Source organism: Mus pahari, unplaced genomic scaffold, assembly GCF_900095145.1.
Source record: "Mus pahari unplaced genomic scaffold, PAHARI_EIJ_v1.1 scaffold_12421_1, whole genome shotgun sequence".
Lineage (NCBI taxonomy): Eukaryota > Metazoa > Chordata > Mammalia > Rodentia > Muridae > Mus > Mus pahari.
The window spans coordinates 1,407-2,812 of NW_018391771.1; positions in this window are offsets into that span (position 1 = coordinate 1,407).

Consider the following 1,406-nt stretch of genomic DNA (forward strand, 5'->3'; position numbering starts at 1 on the left):
TCCACCTTCCGAGTCCTGGTGTCAGAGCACTCCCTGTAGGCCGACTCTCCTCTGGCAAGGAAGGTGCCCAGGGTTTGGGTCTCTGCTCTGCCTCTTGTGATCCCGAGGTGATCCTGAGGTCCAGCAATCCCAAGGTGATCCGGAGGACCTGTGGCGTAGAGTGTCCTCCGGAGTGCTCAGTGGCCTCTGCTCGGTTTCAGAAGAGAGATGGTGGGGGTGGCCCTGACCGGACCAGAACCCAGCCTCTGGGCAGGCAGTGTTCCTTTGTCCCTGTTCCTGCTGGCACAAGCACCTCCTGGATTCTCTGGAGTTAATGTTGTGTTCCACTCACCCTTGATCCCGAGGACCTGTGGTGTGGAGAGTCCTCTGGAGCTCAGTGGCCTCCGCTGGGGTTCAGAAGAGAGATGCTGTGCATGTGATTCTAAACATCATAAGTACCATGAGAATGACTTGTTCTCATAAGAGCAGAGATGGCAATAATGTTCAGTTTTTGATGTTGTGCTGGTTTTGTTTCTGGAACATTGTATGTGTTCCTGCTCTGCTTTACTGATGGTATGTGTTTGGGTCCCATTGTCTGGGATAGTGTCACCATGACACTATCATGGTGACATCAGGGACAAAGGGACAGGTAGAGTATATTCACAATGCCAAGTACTGTCCTAGCATCTTCCCTGTGTCCAGAGCCACCCAGCCCATTCTCATCCTCACACGGACTTTTGTTTCCTGCTATTTATTATCCTCCATCCTGGTTCTTTGTATAGTAACTTTTTGATAATATGAGAATATCATCTCAAAATACTTGTAGAAACATATCCCCATAGACTCATATGTTTGAATGTTTAGTTACCATGATGGTAATGAACTAAACCTCCGAACTTTAAGCTAGCCCCAATTAAATGTTTTCCTTTATGAAAATTTCCATGGTCCTGGTGTCTTTTCACAGCAATACAACCCTAACAAACAGAGAAGTTGGTACCAGGGGCTAGGTTATTGCTGTGATAGGCCTGACCATGCTTTTGTTTGGAGGAATTTGGAATACTTTTGGACTCTGGATTAGAAAAGAAACAGTTGAAACTGGAGAGATGGCTCAATTGTTAAGGGCACTTACTACTACTGCAGAAGACCCAGGTTCAGTTCCCAGCATGCACATGGTAGCTCACAACCATTTGTTTCCAGGGATTCTCATGACCTCTTCTGGTCTCTGCAGGCATAAACATGGTGCACATACATACATTCAGGCAAATACTCATACACATAAACTAAATAAATCTCTTTTTTTTAAAAAAGAAAAGAAACAGTTGAATGCTGTAAATAGAATTTAATGAGCCATACTAGTAGGAGCATGGAAGACAGTGAACTATGGGAGACCATGTCCAAGGGGTTTCAGAGAAAGAGAATGGTAGTAT